This window comes from Rhinolophus sinicus, chromosome 14 (assembly GCF_057876585.1).
Source record: "Rhinolophus sinicus isolate RSI-liver-muscle chromosome 14, RSI-T2T, whole genome shotgun sequence".
In the NCBI taxonomy this organism is placed as follows: Eukaryota; Metazoa; Chordata; class Mammalia; order Chiroptera; family Rhinolophidae; genus Rhinolophus; species Rhinolophus sinicus.
The window spans coordinates 164,864,042-164,889,700 of record NC_142514.1 but is presented as its reverse complement, the minus strand read 5'-3'; the positions used below and the strand labels follow the sequence as shown (position 1 = coordinate 164,889,700).

The 25,659-nt window shown below is 37.7% G+C and overlaps 1 protein-coding gene across 6 annotated transcripts in view; it reads right to left on the bottom strand.

Moving 5' to 3' along the window:
- The window catches only part of HIPK3 (homeodomain interacting protein kinase 3), a 96,107-nt gene extending 92,399 nt beyond the window's left edge, over positions 1–3,708 (bottom strand). For 4 of the 6 annotated variants that reach the window (XM_019738533.3, XM_019738539.3, XM_019738537.3 and 1 more), the window contains exon 1: positions 3,131–3,708. The gene's annotated coding sequence lies outside the window, so the exon portion shown is untranslated. Of the gene's footprint in view, positions 1–2,292; positions 2,638–3,130 lie in introns of those variants that run through there. The other 2 variants (XM_019738534.3, XM_074336191.2) reach the window with 2 other exon arrangements.
- Between the last annotated feature and the right edge of the window lie 21,951 nt (positions 3,709–25,659).

The window sequence follows — 25,659 nt, the reverse complement described above, 5'->3', positions numbered from 1 at the left end:
CTAAGTTAAACATACCACATTGAAGCCTCAACTTCAGACACTAGGAAATTAGGAAAGCTGCAAACCCAGAAATTTTACATGAACATTTCTTTTGGCAGCAACAATGTAATCATATAGCAAGTTATTTTGTGTCCTCTACTAGTTAAGAGGCAAGAATAACTCTGGAGGGGTATTTTAAATATGGAGAATTTCAAAATTCCTTAAAACACTCTTAAATATAAATATTGCCATGACATTCTTTCATCTCCTAACTCAAATGTAAAGTTGCAATGGAAACTACATTTTTTTATGCCTTTGAATTAAGCACCAATAATGCAATTCTAACCTGCCCATATCATCACCCTTGGTGAACTGCTGCATTGAGAACACCAAATTAAGAAAGTTAACTCCTCTTACCTAACAAAATAAAGTTAACTTCAAAGGTTACCAGAATGAGCCATTCTAACATTCAAAACAGAAAATAACAAGAAAACAAATATTCCATTCAACGGATGGGAAACAGGTTTGGGAAAGAGTATTTCAGCATTCTGAAATTTACATTTTCCCTTAGTCCCTTCCATATATAGACCTTCATTGTTCATGTATCAAATATTAAAAGTAAAAGCTCAATAAGAAAGTTCATTTGACAGCTGTTGCTATTTTAAGTTGTAAGAGGGGAAAAAACCGCTTTCAATACCTTGCATTGAACAAATACTTATATGCCCTGCTATACTAACTATAGCAACCTACCTGTGTGATTTTCACCTTATTAGTTTATGGTATCCTATGACAGAGCGTCCAAAAAATTAAAATAGTATGATCTGAAGCTTCTTTTCAAGCATGTTTACAAGAATTATCTCATAAAAACCATCCACTTTTATGTGACTCTAAAACTCCATGCCCAGAAGCCAATGACTGGTTTACAAGCAAGATAATGACTAGTTCTACGGAAAAGGTATTATGACAATAAACTACGACTGGCTCACCATGTTATGATCTGCTTGCCTAATATGTATGTTTAGCTCCTGTAGTCAGCAATGTCCAAATATAAATTTGAAACATTAAATGGTTGCTTCTGTTCTAGATTTCAAGCTCGTCTTACCCTTTTAAAACATAGTTTTAATCAAAGAATTTTTTTATAGAAAATATTTCCCCTAAAGTAAGGGGAACAAAAGGTAACAAATTATTCAATTTCCCCATAACATCAAAAAAATTAAATGTCCAAAATGTCAAATATTTCAACACACCTCTACCTTAAAACAAATTAAAAACATGTAAGTTTCAAAAAGAGAAAAAAACCTCAAAGAAGTTAAGCATTGTATTTCATAAGAGTTCCCTACACTTTATGAATGTACCCATAAATATACCAAGAAATATCTTGTTGATTTAGAAGTAAAGAACTTTATTCGGTTATATTTCAATTACTGTTAAGTGGCATGAAGGCATAAAGTAATAAAACTACAAAAATTATTTTTTAAAAAGATCAGCCATATTTTGTTTACTTAAATACTAAGTTTAATCATGACCCATCAAAACCTTATCGTGGCTCATTGTATAAAATTAGCACTGCACTTGCAAACATAAGCGGAATCTAGACTTATCAAACAAACGGTGAGGCTTGCCCAGCTTCTGAAAAATTAAACGAGAATGAAGGATTAAAATGTTTTCGTTGGGAACAAACAAAACCCACCAATCCTGCTCAAAAGTTTTCATCAAAAATTTGATCCAAGAGGGAACCTCTTAAAATTTTAAGCTGTCCAGCAATTAAAACTTGGAAATATACTGAAATGACTTAAATATAAGTACAGCACTTCCACTTCAAAAGCTACAGATAACAAGCAAATACCTAAAATTAGAAGCAGAAGAACAAGAAGGAGAAGGAGGAGGAGGAGGAGGAAGAAGAGGAGGAGGAGGAGAAACAGAAAAGAGCGAGCCGATCTCCAAACTACCAGAAGACACAGCAGAAGCAGAAGCGCAGGCTGGTTTACCAGTTTACTTTTCCGGCCCCGTACCAGAGAGACATCCAAGTTGCCAGTTGAATTAACCATGAGATTTCCTTGTAAACTGGTCGATAATCCGAAAAACTTCACTGTTGCTAATAGAAGCTATTTATAATTAGAAGCAGCGAACTGACAGGTGGAAAAATAAATTCTAACAGGGCAGCAAGAGGTTGTGAAAACACGGTTCAAGGACTGAACATGTTGTGACTACTTTGTAACAGGTCCAAGGCAATTCACACACACACCCTTCAGCGCAACTCCTCAAGCAGAAATAAGACGGGGAACACAGCAGGCTCCGCGGAGAGCCACGTACCATTTTAAAACAGTCTTCTCCCTCCCGACAGGAAAACAGACATTCTTTCCCCAAGTCCTTCCGCGAGTTCTCCCCGCGCCGCGAAGGGACGCGAGCGGCCGCCACCGTAACGAGAGAAGCCCGGCAACAGCCCCGTCGCGCGGCCGCCACGCCTTCCTCGGGCCGCGGCAGGGGACGCGGAGCGGCGGATCACATTTCTCCTCCCCAACAATCACACAGACTCCAGTCCCCAGAGTTGACACCCTCCAACCCCGCCGCTCGGCGACGCTGGTGACTTGGGCCACAAAGCCAGGGACGCAGCCATCGGCTGGGGCGCTCAAGTTGTGAGCGTGCGTGCGCGTGTGTGTGTTTGTTCCCTTTAATGAGAGGCCAGCGGTATCCTTAGTGACGGCCTAGGGCTGCGGTTGGGGAAGAGGCACCCTGTGGGACTAAACAAAACTTCGGTTGCTGGGAAGAGCCGTTGCGCAACCTCGAAGAGGGGAGGCCCTGCCCAAGTGCGGCTTCCCGGAGGCTGCGCCACCGCGCGCAAAACCCACGCGCGGCCCCGCAGCCCCACGTCCGGCGGCCCCGGGCCTCGGGTGGCCCCATCCTCGAGGGAGACGCCGGGACCCGCCAGCCGGCGGTGACCCGGCGGAACCGCGGAGCGCGAGAGCGCAGAGGATGTAGATGGGGGTGCAGCACACGAGACGGGTGCGAGCCGCTCCGGGGCGTCGGATCCGGCGGCTATCCTGATGAGGGGATGGCTGGCCCCCCACCCCTACCCCCGGCCGCAGGCCCCGCGAATGGAGCCAGTCTCCCCACCCCCCGAGGTGGGGCGCTCCTTGCCCTGCTCCCTTACCTTCCTAGAGGCCTGCGCTCTCCCCTCTTCGGGCGGCCGCAGCCCTGAGCATGTCCGGGGTGGGGTGCGGGGCCGTGCCGGGGACAGGGAGCCAGGCGCTTCAGCAGGCGGCACCACCCAGCCCGGGCTCAGCCCCTCTCCGCGGCCGCTGCCATCTTGTCCTGGCGGCTGAGAGGAAACGGCGAAACACCCTCCCCCGACCGCTGCTGCTGCTGCTCTGACTGCTGAGCGCCGGGCCCGTCTCCCTCATCTTCTTCCCGGGGATTTGGGTGGGGACGGCTTGGCTGTGGGGCGAGGAGTTGTGAGAGGCCGGCCGGCCGGCCAGCCTCCGACTGGTGGGGCCTACGGGCGGCGCGGAGTGCGGGGCCCGCGGCGGTCGGGGCCCATTCCTGACGCCCCTGCCGAGAGAGGAGGGGAAGGAAAACAGCCTGGAGAGGCGAAGGCGGCGGGGCCCGCGGCTCTGTCTGCTCAGGTCCCCGCGTTGCCGGCAGTCGTCACGGAGGCAGCTGCCGCCCGCCGCCCCAGTCTCGGGCCCCTCCTCCGCGCCCGCCGGCCTCGGCCGCCGCCTCCGCAGCGCCACCGCCCGCCGGGCCGCGCTGCGCGCCGAGCCCGGGCGGCCCAGCTCGGCTTGGGCCGCGGCGTCTCCACGAAGCCCCTCCCCGGGGCCCGCCCGCCTGCAGCCGCGCCCTTGTAGCTTCGAGCCCGCCTGGCGGCCGGCGTGGATCGCACCCCGAGCACCCTCACGCCAGCCCTCCCGCAGAAGAAGCATCCGTCAGCGCCCCCTCTACTGTTCTGAACCTCACTATAGGCCCACTCCGCCAAAAACAGATGTAGTTTTAAAAATCCTAACACCCAAAGAAAGGAAGAAAATGCGTAAGCAAGGATTTTACAGGCCTTTCGAGATCCCGTAATCAGTTTCCCCTAACACCCCTATAGGATTTGTTTCTTGGCATCGGTTGTTGTTATTGTTCGAGGTCCAAAAATATGGAAAGGGGAAATGGTTAGTCAAGGGAACGATCCCAATCTACCATAGGTCCTTCCCATTCCCTCATCCCAAAGAGTCAAGAGAATTGTAAAACCAGGTTAAAGAACCTGTAAAAGGTCCTCTTGGAAATTTTCCAAGAGCATCTCTAGGGTCCAAATCATTGTAAATGTGAAGCTCACCCACCTCTGCGTTGATAATTCTCCATCAAGTTAGTCAATTCCACGCCCAGAGATTACCTCCCTCCTGGAGACTAGGAAATCAACAGAATGGCCCATCTCAAACACCACAATCATAGAACCGTAGAATTTTAGAGATGAAAGAACCTTAGAGATCCTTGGTCCAAACTTTTAAGGTAGGACAGGGGTTCAAAGATGTTTACGACCTGCCCAGGGTTACACAGCAAAGCCCTGGTTTGCACTCCCTCTCGCCTTTACCTTAGGACCCAACTGACCTTTTAAGGACCTAGTATCATTCCGAATTATTTTTTTAATACTTTGTTTCCTTTTGTTCTGAATTAATGTTTAACTTTTGGGGAACCGAACACCTTTCTCTGAGCAATGGAAATACCCCTGCCTTTGTTCCCTTCATAATCTTCAGTAGGATTGAATCTACCACATAATGTATTTATCCCCACACATTTTCTGTTGCAGTAACTGGGGCAGGTCAAAGGGAGTGGCAAATTGCTGCATATTTAATACTAACACATTTATTCTCTCCTGCTTTTCAAACTGAGAGAAGAGTGTTTTGGAGGATGCCTTTTAAAGAGAAAAGGAAAGTATGCCCTGAGGCCGTTGGAAATAAGATTTTCGAGTGACAGTTGTTCTCTTCAAATTAGGGAGGATAACCAGTTGAAAAGTCTTCCAAAATACAAAAACAAAACGATGAGTGCTCTGAGAGAGATAGCAGCATACTGGCCATTCCTTTTTACTTAGTATTTAGTTACTTCTGATGTTCTTTAAAGCAATAATAAAAAGTACCCAAAAAAGGATAAAAACATTACTCAAAGGAGAAAGTTACAATAATAGGGAAATCAGTTAAACAGGAAATATATTCCACTAGAACTTCAAATTTTCAGAATTTTTGCAAAACATTTCTCTAGATCACCTCTGAATGTGGCTTGCATTCTCCCTATTTTGTGGCATTGCTACCCTGTTTCTCCGAAAATAAGACCTAGCTGGACAATCAGCTCTAATGCTGATTATATTAAAATTAATATAAGACCGGGTCTTACCAGGTCTTATATAAGACCCGGTCTTATAGTAAAATATAGTAAAATAAGACCGGGTCTTATACTAATTTTTGCTTGCAAAAGATGCATTGGAGCTGATTGTCCGGCTAGGTCTTATTTTCGGGGAAACACGGTGGTACATCTAAGAAGCTGAAAAGGGGAGGATTTTTTTTTCCCCTTTCTATCCCTAACATTGGTACTCACTACATCATGAATTCCAGGAGAGGATTCTGTCATCTTATTTTCTTTTTTTACCATTGCATTGCCAGTGCCTAATATAGGGCCTGGTTTATAATTGTCTTTGGTAAATGTTTCTAAATAAGTAAATAAACACTATTAATTCAAGTCCTCCACTTTATACCTATTGTCTTCTAACTTAATCTCTTTACCTCCAGTTTCTTCCCTCTTTAATCCATTCTGAATACCAACATCCAGAAAACTTTGCAAAGCCCCTGATTTAGCAATTTTATGAAGTTTGTAAAAAAAAAAAAAGTAAGATTTTTCATAGTGTTCTGTTTTTTTAAATGCAAGATGCAAAAGTCATGTAGAAAAAAGGCGATAGAGTAGAAGTTTTGAGAAACTAGAAGATAGTTTTCAGTCAGAGTGAGAATACATCAAAACAGATGAGGGTAGAGGGAAAAACAAAGGCTAGATTGGGATTTAGGAATTTATTCTACAAGCAAAGGAAGCTGTTGAAGGATTTAAGGACAGGTGCAATATGATCAAAAAAGCCATTGACTTTGAGCATGGGAAACATCTATTTTTCTTTACATTTTTCTGTATTTTTAAATTTTTCCTTTCAGTAACTTCCACTCTCATTCAAAATAAAAGCTAAAAGTCTTACAATGAATTTATTATTTTTAACTTTATTTAAGTGTGTTTTTCCAGGACCCATCAGCTCCAAGTCAAGTAGTTCTTTCAATCTAGTTGTGGAGGGCGCAGCTCACAGTGGCCCGTGTGGGGAATCGAACCGGCAACCTTGTTGTTAAGAGTACCGCACTCTAGCCAACTGAGCTAACTGGCCGCCCCCTTATAATGAATTTAAAGTAGTCTAAAAGACCCTACACAGAACTGGTCTGAAAGAACTCTACTCTTTGTCTCCTTACTCCATACCTGATCCTCAGATTCGTCATTCTCCATCCTCAGGTACCTGGATCACCCTGTCTGCCTGGAACACTCCCTAAGTATCCACCTTCCTCCTTTGCAGGTCTTTACTCAAATGTTACCTTTTCTTGGTGAAGACTTCCTCAGCAATAACTACTTATACATGCACATAAGCTCCTTATTTTTATTTTTATCCTTAGCGCTTACTACCATCTAAGGTACTATGGTATAGATTGTCTGTACCCTCTGACCCCCAGAAGATAAGCTCCCTGAGTGCAGAAATTTTTGTCTGTTTTGTTGGCTACTCTATCCCCAGAGCCTAGATCACTGCCTGGCATACAAAGGAAATCAATAAATGTTTGTAAAATGAAAGAATGAATTTTCTATGTAAGCAATATGAAACCCTCCATAAACTCAGACTGCAAAAAGTCACAATTGTTGGAGATCACCCAAACTTGAAATCCAAGACCTCTCCTAGGTCTTTCTACAATCCCCACACCCCAAAATTACTCCATCCCAAGGAGGCCAGTCCTCTGCACACTTACCTTGTGTTCATCACTGCCATTGTTCCTTCTTGTACCACGTGTAGCTGTCACTATAGAGAAATGGCCTTCCACAGCCTTAGCAGATGGTGCTGATGCTTCTCCAAAGGAAAACCTTGGAATTTTGTCACAGAGCCTGAGTCAGATCCCACGATCCCCTTCCTCAAGGGAGTTGGAGTTTTGTATTGTTTTCCTCCAATCCCCAGGTATCCTTTCCTGCCATTAGGGGCTGGGTGGGGGTAGGACCTAGTCATCCAAAAAAAGAGCTGCCTAAATACAAATCTCCAGCAGGAGAGGTTAACTGGGGGCTTCTGTTTCCTTCCTCCAGGGAGGTCCTGGCCTCCTTACACAAATAATTTACTTTCTCCCTTAGAGATCAGCTTTGTATACCTGGGCCTCAGGGATGGGCAGCTGGAATGGAAAAAAAAAACATTCATGAGTGTCTCACTCTTACCTACATTTGCATAACTGAAAGGCCCACTCAGGTAACTCTTTGTAGCCCAAAGATCTGTTTCTCTTCCTTTAAAAAAAGAAACTGTTCCTTATAAATGCATACAAATAAAAATAATCTTATTTTAATATGGAAATTCACAAATCTTAACTCAATGTAAGAGTTTGGTTTTACAGTACACATTGTTTTGTGTATATAACCTTGTACAACAATATGTACATATAAATGATCTGCTACTTGTCGGTAGTCATGTAGTAGATTTTTCACATTTCAGAAAGTTTAAGAAGATTATAACTTGTTGACTTTTCCAGATTCATCATCTTAAGTGATCACTCTCTTTATTACAATTTTTAAAGCCCTCAGTTAAATCTTTCATTTCTTCCTCCAGGATGGTGAAGATGCTAACACACCCACTCATGTGACACCCAAATAATGTCTCCATGATTGGAGAATCCTTAAAATCCTTGGCACATTATTTCCATAGGTTTTGCCAAAATGCAAGACTCTCAGGTTTGAATGAATCCGTTGCCCACATGTATCAGCTCCTGGGATGAAAATGCCTGCCAGCATCCACACTGTTTATGTTGTTCTCTCTCTCCAAAGCTTCTGGAGTTTAATTCTGGGATGTTAAATGTCCTTATGAATCAATATAACAGACTAGCATAGTTTTTATATTAGACAAAAATGTTTCAACTAAGGGTATGCAAAACAGGCAATTAAAATAAACCATCCATCTTGAATAAATCTTGACATTTCCCTGCTCATAAACCTTCAGACTGTTTTATCTACTAAAAATATCTGTATCCCATAATTTGTCTGTGAAGGCACATTACCATTGGACTCCATAAAACCTTTTTAACCATTTTTCCTATACACCCTATTAACCCACTAAGTGTGCTTTTCTTTTACCCCAATGATAACCTTTATTTCTTCATGTTCATGCCACTTCTGTCATTAATGTTGCCCTCCCTCATCGAATTCCCACCCATTCTTCAAAGACAAATGTTCACTCCTCTAAAAAGTTTGATTGAACATACCATCCTTAAGTAATAGTCATGCACCCCACAAATATTTTTTTAGGTCCTAGCATATACCCAGCACTGCTCTGAATATTTTTATTTAATAACTCAAGGACGATTATTACTATCCTTATTTTAGAGGTGAATGGATTGAAGCACAAAGAGATTAAGAAACTTGTCCAAGTTTACACAATAAATAATGTAGCTGGATTTGTGACCAAACTATGTGGCCTTAAGCATCTACTCCCAAATCAAAGGTTTTCACTAAATGAATTCTTGGAAACATGTAGTCATAAAGGACATTACAATTCCCCTTGGGAAGAGTTCAAATTGAGGATTGTTTTCCTAACAAGTCTCAACATCAAATCATGGATATGACAAATGTTTAGCTCTACAACAAAAGTAGAATTTTATAATCCTCTAAAATGGTACATGGAGAAAAGTCACCCAAGCTCATTAGGTCTCACCTTCTCCATTTGCAGATGAAAGAATAGAGATTCAAGTAAGTGAGAACAAAGGCTCAGGTAGTTTTTATCCTTTACCCTAAACCATACAGGTCTACTCCTCTTGCCTCAGTCATCCCATGTGATTCATCAAAGTGACTGTATTCCCAAAATTCCCTGATTTATTCCCAAATTCCTTCTTTCCTTTCTTTTTACCTGAACTAGGGAAACAGCCCAGTCCCTCCGTATTCAATACTGACTGCCTGCCTCCAGGTAGTAAATTACCCATCCTTCCTTTCTGAGCTCATCTATCACAGTGGAATGTGTGAGGAAGTATGCAAGGATCCTCCAGGAGAAGCTGTGCTCACCTAACAAAAGTGAGGTGTTCAGTCATGCATAGCCATGTAACAACTACAACAAAACACAACTACAACAAAAACACTTCCTGTTAACATACATTCCTCTGGGTTAGTGATGTCCGCAGTGTGACTCACGCCTTGCTGATGTAGCTTCTTTTTTTTTTTTTTTTTTTTTTTTTGGTCATTTGACCCTCCAGGGAAGTGTTGGAAGGACACTGGACAAGGAGGAGACTGCTCAGGTAACTGTGTGACTTTGGGCACATTTCATGCTTCCTTATGTCTTCCTCCTCACCTTTGAATTTGATGTGAAAAGAAGGTGAGGATTAAATTAGATAGTTTATGCAAACCCAATATATGGTAGGCCACTGTGAAGTTTAGGTGAATCTAAATGTGTAAGCAAATCTAATTAGTAAAATTTCAGGCTCATTGGAGAAGATGTTTAGGATCACATTGTTCTTGTCCCCTTTGAGATCAGCTGTAGAAGACAAGACGAGAAGGGGAAGGTTTGAGCTGCAAAAGGAAACGTCTGCCTTTCCTCAAGATTTCTCTTCTCTGCTTCCCTTCCTCTTCTCCTTTTCTGCTGAAAGGAGGCATTAGTCACTCTCAAGCTTAAACCTTTCTTCTTGCCTTTTACTACATTCAGTTTTATGTCTGGACTATCCTTTTTAGTTGTTATTCTACTTTGAAAGGGGCAATTTTCCCTGAGACAAGAGAATTGTCTTACCTTAAATGCAAAATTCCAAAGTCTGTGCCCCAGCCAGAAAATTTAAAATCCCAACTCTATGGATTCCTCTCGGTTAATTATCAAATATCAACTGAATTTTCACTCACACCTAGTTTACATTTCCCCTATCCCCAACTGACCCCCAAAATGCCTGAATTGCCTTCAGTAAACATAAGTATAGCTATTTATGTCACCTGCTTATTGCCTATATGTCTAAATTACTAGGTAGCATAATGATTATATACATTATTCAATATGCATGAGATTAATCCTATGGTGCATCTTGTTTGTTTCTTAAAACACTGAACCCTGTTCCAGTATTTATGTCTTCATAGTTTGTTTGTTATACAGTACAGGCACCTGCTCACATCTTTGAAATAAGTAATGGAGGAAACATTACTCCTAAAGTTGCTATTAGGATTAATGCAAAAATACACTTTTCTTTTCTAGTAGGGAAAACATATTTGCAGAAAGAAAAAATAGGAAAAAAAAAGATCATTAAAAGATCATTAAAGGTATTATGAGATTATGAGATCAAATGTGAACGCAAAAAATAGAAATGATATATTTTTCTATGTAGAGTACAATTAGTTCACAGTGCAGTAAAATTAAATGAAATGTGCAACAAATTCTAAACAGCACTCTTTTTTAATCAGCATACTGAGAATTACAGTTAAAGGTCATTTTTGATCTGCAATCAGATGACAGAATTTCATTTAAAATGCAGAAGACCATTCATACTTTACATGACATGCAGTAGAATATTTCAAAACTGTGTGAAGAAAAATTGAATTTGTTTATATATAGTTTATTTTATTTAAAATATAAATTATATAATACACTCAAATAATGAAATATTAATGTAGTTCTTATATAATTGATATTATAGGAAATCATATCATACGGAACCTTCTAAATTCAGAAAAAAACAATTCAGTTGCTTGACAATTCTATACTAAGTTCTGAGGCTGAAGATATTCAAATATCTGAGAAACCAAGATAAATTTGTTTCATAAAATCTACAAAAGGATAAACACGTTCATGACTGACCTTGTGTTTGTAAATTTGTTATTTCTTGCTCCAAAAACATTTAAAATAAAAATTAAAACCCCACAGCTTTATTCTCATAATAACAATGTATTATTATTACTGAAAAAAAGCGATAAATCATGGACTATTATAATATCATTGGAAGAAACTTAAAATCTACAGCACACATTTATGAGTACATTACCCTGTATACTTGTGGTATTCAACCAATTTAGAGATTCTTGTCATACTTTGTGTTTGGGGGTTTTATGAGTTGGGATCACAAAATAGAGAATGTGGAAGCATTTGAAATCTTCCCAGTCAGAACCGGTGTTAACTGTAGCATCAGGTCATCTTTCACCTACACTGTTGTTCCTTAAAGTCTCTGTGACTTGGTTTCCTCATCTGTAAAATGGAGACAACAGTACATACCTCATAAGGTGGTTCTGAGGGTGAATGAGTTAATGGCTGTAGAGCACTTGGACTAGTTCTTGGCACAGAAAATGAATTAATAAATGTTGGCCATCATCATCATCATCATCAATCTCATTGCTTCTATTCTTGTCCCCTATAATCCATTCTCCACACAGCAGCCAAAGGGATTATATAAAGACATAACCCAAATTATCCATCCCTCTATTTCACAAATATTAATTGATCACTATGTTACTTTTTAAAATATGTCCACAAATTCTTGGGTATTTCTCCCCTCAAGAGGTGGACCCTAGTTCCCCTCCTTTGAGTGTGGGCTGGACTTAGTGACTTATTTTTAACAAATAGAATGAAGCAGAAATGATAGTGTGCAACTTCAGACACTAGGTCATAAAACGGTACTGTGACTTCCACCTTGATCTCTCTCTCTCTCTCTCTCTCTCTCTCTCTCTCTCTCTCTCTCTCTCTCTCTCTCATTTTCCTTCTGCTATGTTGAGAGCAGCCCTATAGATAAATGAAGGACCTGAGGCCTCTGGTCAACAGCCATATGAAATGCTTGGAAGCAGACCATCAAGCTTTCAGATGACTGCAGCCCTGGCCAACACTCACTGCTACCCCTAAAAGATCTAGAGCCACAACCACCCAGCTTAGCCCCTCCTGAGTTCCTGATCCCCTGAAACTACAAGATAATAAATGCTTATTGCTTTAAACCACTACATTTTGGGTAATTTGTTCCACCATGGAATAGGTAACCCATAAAAGCACCCACTGTGTGCTAGACAATGTCCTAGGCACTGGAAATACAATAATGTACAGAACAGATAAAATCCATGGTCTTCATGTGGCATTTACATCCTAGTGGGGCTGACAGAATATAAATAAGTAAAAATAAATAAATAAATAAAGTCAGGTAGCAATAAATGCTCTGCAGAAAAAAATAAAGCAAAAGAAAGACATAGAGTGTCCCTGGGAATTGGAAAGGAAACCTGACGGTGGGGGTGGGGGAGAAGCATTTTTAGATAGGCTGTACAAGGAGATGGCTTTAAGCAGAGATTGGAACGATGTGAAAGAGGGAGCCACACATTATGTGGAGGAATAGTGCTTTTGATTTTGGGTTTTCCCAGGCAGATCCAATAAGAAATGTGAAGGTCTAAAGGCAGAAAAGAGTTTGACGTACACGTACTCCAAGAGCCAGAGGCCAGTGTAGTCAGGGAGGAGGAATGAGGGAGAGTGGTGTGAGGTAAGGCGGGTGACTAGCGGGAGAGACCATGTAGCTTCCCTGACTGAACCCACCCAGAGCCAGCCATTGAAATGGGAATAAATAACATCACGCTCTTTTCCATGGGCCACAAGTCCTGCCTCTCTGACTTCATCTCCTACTAGATACACCTCAATGACTACATCCTGGTCACACTAGTCTTTGACTAGCATTAATCACCCTCCAAAAATACCTTGTTCATTTGCTTACATATTTACTTTGTCTCTTCCTGTTAGCATTTAAATGACACTAGAGCAGTAGACTCATAAAACCTAGTTGAATAAGAGAAAGAAGTGTCCTCCTTTAAGACATTGGCAACAAAATTGCAGCGTGGCATACTCTGCTTATAAGAGTTTGCAGTAAGTAACCTTGGCACAGAAGAGCAAATCAACTCCTACGGGAGGGTGGGCCAGCCGTGAGCCATAGACAACCTGAACTGGCAGTTTGAGTGGACACCGCAGGCTCATGGGATTCTAAAAGTTACATATTTTTGTATCTTCAAGCAAATACAATATCCCCCTCTTAGTCCAAAATAAAGATAGAAATGCACGTATCCATCAGATTATGATTACAGAATTCTTTTTCTTAAAAGGATATGCAATTTATTATATTTTAAATACCAATATAATATATTTAAAGTTATTAAAAGCCTTCAGACAGAGAAAAATTCAAATCCTGTCCTTTGCTTCCCATGTGACCATGGGCAAAAGTTACTTAATCTCGTTAAGTCTCAATTTCTTCATCTGTAACTGAAGAGATAACAATGCCTACCTCATAGAATTGTAAGAATTCAATTAGATTCCAGGAAGTAAGAAAGTGCAAAAAACAAACAAATAAATAACATGTATATTGATGAGAGTATGTCAAAGTAACACAGCCAGCTGTAAGAGCTCCCAATAGCCAAATCTGGAACATTTAGAGCAACAAAATAAATAAAATATAGTTTTGGACTATAACCCAAAGTTTAAAATAAATATCCACCAATCTATAGTAACGTAAATAAATGATTGAATAAATAAATAAATAAATTAGAGAGAAAGACAAAGAATATCAATAATGTATGTACATAGGGTATCAAAGACGCGGATCCTAACGCCCCAATCCTGAAGTGTAAGTTGCACATAGTGACTTCCTTCCAAAGAGGGCAGTGTAGAAAGGTGCGGGGAGCGGGTACAGTAACTTTACAATAAAGAAACCTAACCAAAAAATCTCAGCCAAGTGAACAAGGTCAATATCAACAATGATAAATCATGTGATAGTATGTACCCTTGATATGATGTCATGAAAATGGCACTTTACCTCTGTAGTTTTCCACCCCCAAATCCGTAACACCAACCTAATCATGAGAAAAACATCAGACAAGTTCCAGTAGAGCCGCATCCTACAAAACAATTGACCAGTATGTCCTCCTCAAAACTTTCAAGGTCATCAAAAACAAGGAAAGTCTGAGAAGAGACTAAGACATGACAAGTCAGTGTACTGTGGTATCCTGGGTGGGATCCTGGAATGAAAAAAGACATTTAGGTAAAAAACTAAAGAAATCTGAATAAACCATGGACTTTAACTAATAATAGTATATTAATGCTGGTTCATTAATTGTGACAAATGTACCATACTAATGTAAAAAGTATTAATAATAAAGGAAACTGGGTACAGGATATATGAGAACTTTCTGTATTATGTTCTTAATTTTTCTGTAAATCTAAACAGTTCTAAAAAATAGTCTATTTTTAAAAATTCAGTTGGAAAATATACATAGAAAATTTATATAAAATTTTCAGCCTGGTACCTACTACTCATCATAGATACTCTAGTTCATCTAATCTTAGCCATTATTGATAGTAAGATGATCATTATTATGTTATGGACTAGTAAGAAAGAAAAACTGCTGCCAATTAAACTATGACACAATGCCTTAAGAATGGTCATGCCAGTCTCCCATTGCTTTCAAATATATTTTTATCAATTTTGAGTAATTTAGTATGTTTTCTAGCTCTCACTTGCATTGCTTGGCTTATAATAGGCAATCCTCTTGCACACACCTTGGTAAGAAATTGAAACATAACTTCATTATTTATGAGTATCCTACTTTCTTCCTTTTATAAAGACTTTGATCATTCCTTTGCAACAAAATAATGTGGAGTTACAGTTATTCTCTGAATGACAAATATTCACTTCACTAAATATCAAATTTATGTCCTGCTGATGTTTGTGCCATTCTGCATAAACAATACATTTTTGTTTCAGTGAAAAATATTAGTACCATCTTTTCCCAAACATTTAAAACAGAAATTAAACTCAACACTGATAGCACCAACAACACACATAACTAAATTAAAGTGATGACTTTGCAATTATATCATAATTTGTACAGTGACTGGTGGCTATTAGACATATTGTGATGATTACACTGTAAGGTATATAAATGTAGAATCACTATATTGTACCCTTGAAACTAATATTGTATGTCAATTATACTTTAATAAATAAATTATATTTTAATAAAGACAAACAAACAAATTTAATAAAAACAAACAAACAATTTGAACAATTATGACCAAACTCACAAAGACAATTAGACAAAGACAGCCAGGCCACAAATGCTGCCTGGCAGATAGTAATTATAAAATGTCATGGATTATAAAATATAAGCAGCATCCTAATTTCAGAAATGTTAAAATGTGAAAAAGAAATGTATGTCCTAGAAGGTTTTGATAAACAACTGTAGGACAAACATAAAATGGAATACATTGCAGGATTAAAAAAAATAAGATCGATTTTATTTACAGAGAAAGTTATCTAAGATATATTGATTAAAAACGTTGTTACACATGCTCTATTTCTGTAAAATAAAAAATAATATATTGATGTTTATATGTACTCAAATATATGTATATACATATATATATATAATTGTTAATAGTAGCTATTACTGAGAAATAGGATTATAGCGCACTTTAACTTTGTTTTGTTTGGATTTCTAAAAATTAACATTTTACTTACATAATCAGTAAAATACATATACAGGAAAAAAAGGACCTTATGGCAAATCTTTAAGTAAGGTTAATATTAATCCACTGGTAAAGTTTCTAGTAAAGTTTCTTCATTTAAAAAATATTTTTAAGCAAAAAGTTAATTGTACCAGAAACAGTTCTAGGTGCTTTCCCATGCATTCTCTTAACAAGAACAACAAAAGCTGATTAATCAATTATCACAGATGTTATATGGGAAGTTCCTATATAGAGTAGAATTTTGAGCTAGGTCTATACAATTATTTTTAGTACAATTGTGATATAAATGATAGTAAGCAACTATTAGACTCTACGTAAAAGACTGTACTAATGTGTAACTGGTCTTAAAACACCATTATATGAAATACCATGCTCCTATTAAAAATATATTTATTAACGAATCCTAACTCAAGGATTTAAAGAATTGAAAAATACCATCACTTTTTCATTTAAGGGAAATAAGTTAATCAATGACTAAAGAAAAGGAAATGTGCTTAGTAGAACCAGGTGTATTCACTTTAGATCCATCTCTCTCTGTCAGTCACAAATGTTTAAAGAATGAATTGACTTTTATACTGTTTTTTTCTAAAATCCTTTATCACATTACTTATGCACCTAAAACCACAGACATTGGTATTTACGTTTTTGCACACACATACAACCTGTTCATTCCCATTGTTACAACAGTACTTATCTGGAGTTGACATAATTCCAAATTGTGTGAGCACCAATCTAAGCAAATTAGGAAGTGTTGCTTTTCCTGTATTTGCAAAACAAATCCAACATTTTTAAAATACAGCCTAACACTGTTTCAACTTTTGAAATGAGGAAACAGATGACAAGCTTCAGGAAATCCTAGACTAGATATTTGTAAGTTCCAAAGATATCACAGTTGTGCTTCTCTTTAGAACAAGCCTTTTCTAAAGAAGAATTATGACTAATTAAGTGAGAGTACATGAGCATATGCAGGAAATTGGATAAAAATCCAACAAATCAAGGAACAATCCAAAAATCTTGGTGGTGGGTGGTGGGGTGGGGTATGTTCCATGCAAGTACATAAACATCTTTCTAAAGGTTAGTGTTCTTTAAAGAGTTCTCCAAAACTGGCATCATATTTTAGGAGGATTGCACCATTTAATACATGTCATTTCTGTTATTCCTTTTCTGTCAAAATTAAAAATATTTTGAAAAGTAAAGAAAATTAGTCTGTAAACTCTGAGTGTAGAATGGTTTTAATTGTTTTATCCTGAGTCACAGGATCAAAAATAAACTAATTCCTTAGTATTATTTAATTTGCTACAACAAAAGTTTGCTTTAAGATTTTGCAGATCACAACTGCTATGTCAACAAGAGTATCTAAAGTTCAGTAGGGTTATTAAGTGTTACAGAATAGTTCTATTCTGTACAGAATAGTTCTATTAAGTGTTACAGAACAGTTCTATGCTGAAATACTGGGTTGTATTACAGCTTTGCATCTGTTTCTGGGAATTATGTTACAAAAGGCCTAACTTTGCTTATGTTTCCCTTTGTTTCTACGTTTTCAAGTTTTTAATGTAAACTGCTGTAAATGATGGCATTCAGGAAAAATGATAAATTACTGAAAATGGCAAATTATCAAGTAGAAGTTTGCTCACGTAGTAGACAACTACTAAAAGGATTATATTCTTTCACAAGACCATCACTGTAAAGCTTTAAAGATGTACTTACAGATAATATTCACTCTACTATAAAGGAAAATATATTAAATAAGGAAACTTCAACTGATAATCCTCACCTGAGATTTAAACAACATCCTCTTTCCCTTATACTATGTACATTCATAGTATAGAAATTTAAACTTAATATAGAAATATTCCAACCCACTTTTAACAAGAACTTTTAAAAACTAAGGACTCATACATAAAAAGTTAATCTTCTTTATATGACTATAGAGCTCCTACAAATTATTAAGAAAAAGGCAAACTTGATACAAAAATAAAAAAGGCAAAGGTATTTATCCTACAGATACACTCATACATTTGTGAAATGATGTATTCTTTGCACCACTGTTTATAATACAAAAATATTAGGAACAATCTAAATGTCTATCATTAGGAAGCCAGTTAGATAAATTATGGCATATCCATACAATGGAATACTGTGCAGCCATTAAAGCAAAAATTAAGCAGATTTTTATGTACTAATATGGAACAATTACCAAAACGCACTGTAAAAAAAGCAAACTCTAGAATGTGGTTAACATGCTGCCATTAGTGTGGAAGATAAAGATTTATGGATGGATGTATATATATGCAAATACATAGAATATCTCTGAAAGAATAAACAAGAAATTAATAACTGCGCTCTCTCCAAGAAGTGATCTGGGTAAGTAGGGACCAGAGAAAGAAGGAAGACGTACTTTTCACTGTATATTCTTCTTCATCTTTTGAAGCAATTGCTAAGAAGGATATGCTTTTAATTTCCCAAAAGATCGGTAGCATTGATTTAAGGATTGAGGAAGAGACTGCCAGCTACAATTCCCACTCACATGAGAATCCCACTGAATTACAAAGATGGGGTCTGACAGCAGCTGATGACTTGGAGAGAACCAAGCAAGTCTTCATGAAACCGATCAATTTCCATTTCACCTTTATGGAGCTCTCCTCTTATTTTTCTGTATCTTCTATTTCCTAAAAAAGCTTCTAACCTCTGCCCCACCTCTAGAAATGCAATCCTTTAATCTGTAGTGTAAAAGGGGAGGTTCTCCAACTTTTAATATAGTAAAATCCACTTTAAGTCTATTTTATGCAGAATAAATTTAGTTTTCAATATATATTTATTTTGTAAGTTCATCTACATTTATATTTACTTTTATCAAGTCAGTCAAGGAGAACAATGAAGCCATTTTGACGAATGTGAAAAATAGAAATCAGAAGTTATGTATATTTGTCTTATAACTGCTTCTGCCTCCAATTCAGTTTTATGCTTTGTTTCAGTTGTATAGTATCACAGTACTCATCACACAAATACATAGTTACAAGGAGTAATAGTTTTGTGTTGTTGTTTTTTAACAGTGTACCTTGGAACTTCGAGTTTCTCTTTAACTAAACTCACTCAGAAATGCAAAGATTTGTGATAAGTCTGTTTCAAAATAGTATCACTAATAACACCTAACAATTGTTTTATATTATATTATAGAAGTCAGAAGAGAAACACCAAAACTTACAATAATCATGAAATCTGTCTATAAGATATTATCATGAGATGACAACTGACGCTTTGCATTACAAATTAATTTTTATCCAAAGCAAATGAAAAACCAGAACCAGAGTTAGAAAGCATGAACAAGTTATCTGAATCAAAAAGTGGTATAGTATTGGCTTATAAGCCACACATTTTTTTGGCAAAGAAAAATTGCAAATTTAGCAAAATAATATCAGTGTCTTATTAGTAGACAGAAGAAATTGGACTCAGATGGAATTCTATTTTGTTCATCATGTTTGATATACTGCATATTGTGTCTTCCTTAGAGATGCACTGCTGAGAGATCTTTGAAGAGAGAACTTGCAGAAGAGTATAATCAGCCAAGAATCTTCAGCTGCAGCACCTTTGGGATCTACCAGAGCCACCAAACACAGGGCACACTCTCCCCAGGCAGCTCTTGGCCAATGTCTGAACATGGACGGCTTGTGGCCTGAGGCCTGGCTATTTCTGGGCGACACAGGACTCCTGTATTGGCGATCTCCATTGGAAGGGCTAAGGCTTTCTGAGAACTGCACTATTGCACAAAGCTCTTCCTAGTCAATTCTCAGTTCTTCCCTTGCTCCACTTATAGGTGTCAGACCTTCATCCCAGACTGATTTCTCCTGTTCTCTCCCTTTTATCTTTCACAGACCTTATCGCTAATAACTCTTGCACTTCTAAGCTGTCTTAATGTCTGCTTCCCAGGGGACTGGAACTGACATATGTAGATTAAAAATATATTCACTATCTTTATCATACACTTTGGTTCACCAATATCAAACACATAATCTTCATCTATCTCTTTTTTTATTTTCTTGTCTGACCTTTGCAAATAATTCAACTTATACAGTCACAGTGATAGGTTTGTTCCCTTTTTGCTACTTAATTTATTAAAAGAATGCTATCTGTAAGCATTTACAATTTGAAGAATCATTTCCCAAATAGTCCATGCCATCTTAGCATTATTCTGTAGTTATTTTCTTGGCAAAAGATACCTAAAACACTGTATCATTTTTTATCCTAAAGTGATACACCCAAGATATCCAAGTAGGGAAAAGCTTCTTCCCATTTGAGACAACAGCCCACTTTGTTGAAACAAGTGCTTACTGTAAATTCAAAATGTTTATTACTGTTTTTTTCTAAATGTTGGAGAAATTTGCAAAGATGGCTTTTTTATTTGTTGGTTGTGAACTCCACACTCTAAAACTGTCAAATATTTAAGATTCAAATCAAAAGCAGAAAGTGAAAATCAGCAGTAATTAAACCAATTTAGTAAACATTTATCAGGACTGCTTACCAAGCCTCCACTTAAAATAGAAACGTCCAGCTTTTATCAGAAACTGCAAATTTTCATACATTGAGGCCCCCTTATGCGATCCATCTGCGTGCCAGTTTCATTATAACTAAAGTACACGTCTCCTGGAAAATGGCCTCATAGAGCTCTAAAAGCACCAGAAAGGAAAAGTTACATCATCCTTTCAGGGGTACCCTACAAAGAACTCAGAGATAAGTTTTATTTGAGCTTGTTTTCTTGACTGTTGAAATATGCTGGTTGCAACAGAGGTATCAAATTGCTTCTCTCTGTGTCAACTTCAAGTTCAAATTTAGGAAGTCATTCTGCCATCAGAACATGTTGTACAAATTAACAATAGATTTCTAAGCTGAAAATACATTTTAACAGGTCTAAATTTTGCTTAGGTTGTTCTTTTTCCTATCTCATTATAGGTGTTTTATAAAAGTGATTGTTACTCCCGTGATTCACTGGAGGTAAAATAACTTATCAGAGTCGACATTTGGAAGAGAATTTTCCGGGAATAACATAGTATTTTTGGTTTTCAATGTTTTGAATACTCCTAGAAATAGATAGTCTTTCCAGTAAAATACCGAAGGGAAGCAATTGTTGATTCCCTATCATAATTATTTTATTAAATTAGGTAAGTGTTGTGCAGCAAGACACTAAAGGACAAGGGACAGATGAAGTTTTGATGAGCAGAAAGAGCGAAGCGCAGAGCACTACTTAGAGAGAGAAGGAGTCACAGGAGTGGGTGGTACCCACGGTGGTAGGAAAGCGTGGGATAGGGGATGGCATATATGAACTCACTGGGGAACTTAAATAGGGCAAAGTGAGTTTTTTAAAAGCTGGAGCTTTTTGACCGAGGTTGTGGCAATATGCTTTCTCTGTTTCTCAACTTGTGTGAGCCTGATCCTAGGAATCAAATTTGAAAAATTTGATTTTCCCACTTTGTAAGGGATTTGGTGATGAAGAAGACAACACCATCAAATGTCTAGGGGGATGTGGAAGAATTAATGTATCTCCCTGGAGTACATAGGTCCTTGAGAGACTCTCAGGTTCTCAAACACATACAAAAGGCTGAAGTCAGCCTGAATGGTTGTAAGAGGCCCTTTTCAGCTTTGGGTTCTTTTTCAGCACTGTCTCTTTTTGAAATGACAATATATTATGAAGGTTCATAGTACGTTACTGTCTACTGAACACTAAACAGAATTTTCTAATAATATCTTCATTGATTTTGAACCTCTGTAATTCTGACGTGAAGCCTGGTACTCCTAGCAGACCAATTACACTTTCTTCAGCTGTGTAACAGATACAAGTTTCCCGTAAAGATGAATGAAGAGAGCCATATCCAGGGGGGAGGGGGGTTCACACAGTGTGAGGGATATAAATGATAAACGTCTAAGTTTTGCTTTGTCTTGTGCACCTGCAACGAATAAAAAAAAAAAAAAAAGAGAGAGCCATATCCATGCTGAGAAGTCATCAGTACCTAGTAAATTAGTTTGTTCTTCAGATCTGAAAGAACTGTAATTAAGTACTTACATTTAATTGCATTTTCTCTAATTAGATTATGTTACCATTTATGAAGAAATTAAGCATTTTAAATGAATACAAACATTTTTCATAAACAAAAGAATCAAAATAGTTTTATATGAATGACTCCCAAGTCATCCTCAAATGAAAAAAGGTCGTAACTCAATATTATTACTCATTCTTCAGTGCAAGTTCTACTCCCTCATAAAATCCCCTCCATGGTCTTCAGTCACAAAGATTTCCCCCTCCTCCGAATTCATTCTGAACATCGCAACGACATTGTTAACTCTTAGCTTAGCACCTAGTTATCCTAGTACAACTTGGTTTAAGATTTCAAACTCTTTGGAAACTAGAATCATTTTTTTTCCCTTGCTCCTCAGTCACAGTTTAATACAATGTTGGGCACATTTTCACAGTATTTACTTTGTGTCAGTGACACTGTGCTAAGCAGTATATAATATAATACAATCCTCACAGATATTTCCTATGGATTTAACTATCCCATCTTTAGCAATAAGGAAACAGAGGCATCCAGAGTTGAATTCACAACATGGTGAGCAAGCAGTGAAGCAAGGGCTTCAAATGAGGGGGTCAGACGCCAGAGCCCAGTCTCTTAATGACAATGCTATAGAATTATACATACTGGTGGCTTGGAAAGAAAAATAAATGGTGCTTTGTTCTATTCTAAATGACAATTATGTTTACTCAAACTGGAAACCTGTAAAGAATCAGATATTTGAGTAATGAATACAAATAAAATATTCTCTAAATCAGTGCATGACTATTACATAAAATTTTATTAGAGCGAGCATACAAAACTATGCCTAAATAAGTCTTTGGAAAACTTGTTCTTTATTAATATTAGTAGAGGTTAAAAGTCAAATCCCAGACTCTCTAGACTATATTTTTGTGAGAAAGCACTACTAAGTGAGAGAGAAATAATTCTTATGATCAAATACCATAAATGAAATGCTTAAACTGATCTTAGTTTCTAGTGTTAGTGAAAACTTAAATAAGGTGAACTTGTGATTCCACATAGGTAGTTTTACTGTGGTTCTTGGTAGAAAGGGTAAGAAAAGCAAAACCCAGTATTGCAATTTCCAGAAGTTTGTTTCTGCAATGCACTTCCGTCATGATCTATTTTTACTTGAGCCTCGGGAATTAGGACTGGGAAATATGTCTCCAGGGCCACATATCAGAGTAAGTTTTTCTAATGTCAACAAGTACTTATTGAGTCTTGTGAGCCAAGCGCTGTACTAGGCACCTTGGGTATTGCAAAAAGGAGCCTAAAACCCAATTTTGTGGGATTTTTTTTTTAAAGCAGAAACTAATGGTTCCCCAAACCCAAGTTCTCTTTTCATTAGGTGCCTCCCATGTTGTAGAGTGTCCCTAAATGTATATATTTGTTGTTCTGTTTATTAATGTTGACTGTTACGGAGCCTTCTGTGGCATTCACTACAGGTCAGTGAAATAATGGACCAGAAATGAGGCCCTGCGATGGCCTAGAGAGCTGTGATTGTAACTAATATGGAGGCTCACCTAAAATTTAAACATGTGCAGCTTATGACTTTAAACTTGAAAACAAATTCAAATATGTTACTCGAGAACCTTAAGTGATCTGACTACATACTGCCTTTGATCCTCAACTCTTCTTTCAGAAAAGAAAAAAGCAAAAAAAACAAAGGCATTTGCACAACTTTGTGGTTTGATAGAAAACATTGCTGTATGGCTTTAAAATTCCCTCTTCCTCTTTTCTTCCTTGTCTTTCTCCCTTTACATGTGTAATGATGTATACTCAGTAAACTGAGGGCAACTTCAATTCTAATCTACCATTAATGCATAGTTCAGTGTAGAACACTTCCCTCAAACTATTACTCTTATGGACTCATCAGGAGTTCTGGGAAGAGTTCAGGCTTTTATTTAAACTTCGTATTTGAAACATTAGTCCCTCCCAATAGTACACTCGCTCATATTATTGTTTCTTTGTTTAATATTTACCGAGTTCTTTATGCCTCTGGTTCTATGAACACAATACAGTAGTTTTGTTTGCCTTTGTTATGACACCATTTTATTCACCTTCATTATAACTTTGACAAGATGCCATAGGAACTTAACTTTTGTTTGTATCAATTAGCCTACGGTAAAATTGGTTTCATTATGCATCATTCTGCTTAAAGCCTCAGAACCCATTGACAAAGTCAAGTGAAGACTTCCTGTACGAGAAAGTACTGTTTAATCAAGTACTTAGAAATTCCCAAACACCTATGAAAGAAAGGTGAGAGGAAGTAAACAAAAGAAAAACAAACTGGTAGCGAAGCTTAGCTATGGTCAAGCTGACTGACTCTTTCCAAACAGACTCCATAGACTGAAGCAATATTACAATATTGTAGTTCTACAGTGGGAGCTAATATATAAAATTATTCTTTAAAATTTTTTTAAATTTTAAAGTCTGGGTGGCAGAAGTATTGTGTATGTCTAGCAGCTCTTTAAAGTTCAGTCATTTCAAGTTAGGTCCTTTTTCTTCAGAGGCACTTCTTGACCTTTTTTTTTTTTTCCCCAGAAGTTTCAAACAATACAGAAGTTTATAGAGTAACATCTTAAGGTCCCTCTTCATTCCTACTCCAGTTCATAATTCCCTCCTCAAAATTAACCACACTTAATAGTTTAATTTGTATCTTTACATTTCCTTCTGTATTTATGCATACACACAAACTTTTTTTACTTGTTTTTTTCTTCATGTTATTTTATTTTTAAACAATTTGAAACTTATAGGAAACTTGTAAGTACAAGGCAAAGAATTTTACCCCCGAATCACTAGAGAGTAAGATGCTAACATAATGCCCCATCACCAGCCTACCAATACTCAAGTTTATTTCTTACTAACAAGGACATTCTAAATAACTACAACTCAACCTCAAAATAAGGAAATTAGCATTGGTACATTGTCACCATCTAATCCTTAGGCCCCATTCGAATTTCATCAGTTGTCCTAATAATGGTCTTTATTGACAAAGGATCCATTTCAGAATCACATGTTTTCGTTTAGTTGTTATGTCTCATTAGTCTCTTTTAACCTGAAATAGTTCCTAAATCTTGGATTTTCATAATTATTGCACTTGTGAAAATTACAGGACAGTTATTTTGTAAACTATCCCTCAAACTGTGTTTTCTGATGTTTCCTCATGAATAGGTTCAGATAATGCATCTTTGAATATGACTGAAGTCATAATATATTCTTCTTGTTTCAAGCTATCACGTGGCACACAGTTTTGATTTTCCCATAAATGAGGATATTCACTTTATCCACTTGGCAAAGGTGGTGGCTACGAGCCTTATCCACTGTGAAGTTACTCTTTTCACCTTTTGTAATGAACATTTTGTTGGAGTTTTTAGAAACTATGTACATTCCACATTCTTGTGTCAACTTCTCAATTTATTCATTTATTTATAACAGTATGAACTCATGGTTTCCATTTCAATTCAAATGTTGCTATTATTTTATTTAGATGCTTAATTTTTCCCTGTTGGCCAGTGTGAGTTCACTCATGCTGGCTTCCACGTCTTTTGACATGTCTCCATCATTCTTTGAGCACTTTCTTGCTTTCTAACACTATATACCAGGTTCATCTTATACTTCCTCTGCACCAGCCCTACAACAAGCCATTTCCTCAAGGAACTCTGGCTCCTTTTAGTAGAGAATGGTGAAAGAAACCAAAGTTTTGCCATGCTGAAACTGACTTTTTGGGATATTAATTAAACAACTTAAGCTGTTTGTTAAGTTGTTTAAGACTGAGAAAGAACCTTTTGACCCTTCCCCCCTTTCGTGCCCAAGAGATTCAGAAAGAAAAAAATGCTTTAGAAAGGAAATCTTAGGATGTCCGCTTTAGCCTAATCTGAG